Source organism: Penaeus monodon, chromosome 24 (assembly GCF_015228065.2).
Source record: "Penaeus monodon isolate SGIC_2016 chromosome 24, NSTDA_Pmon_1, whole genome shotgun sequence".
In the NCBI taxonomy this organism is placed as follows: domain Eukaryota; kingdom Metazoa; phylum Arthropoda; class Malacostraca; order Decapoda; family Penaeidae; genus Penaeus; species Penaeus monodon.
Window position 1 is genome coordinate 34,193,343 of NC_051409.1, and position 231 is coordinate 34,193,573.

Sequence of the window (231 nt, forward strand, 5' to 3'; positions counted from 1 at the left end):
TCCAGAAAACCAATGAGGCCCGAAACAAGTATTTAAAACAATCAAATCTTGGGCGAAGGAGCATTCCGCGGCCATTGACGAACGCTCGATAGCTCACGTTAACGGGTTTTCCCCCCGGGCCCCTTGGGCTTTGGGTTACGCGGTTGTTGAGAGCTTGCGCGCCAGCATGCTGTTTTTAAAACAAGGCCTTTCTCTTTCGTTTCGCTGCGGACTCTCCCTCGCTGTGTGGGG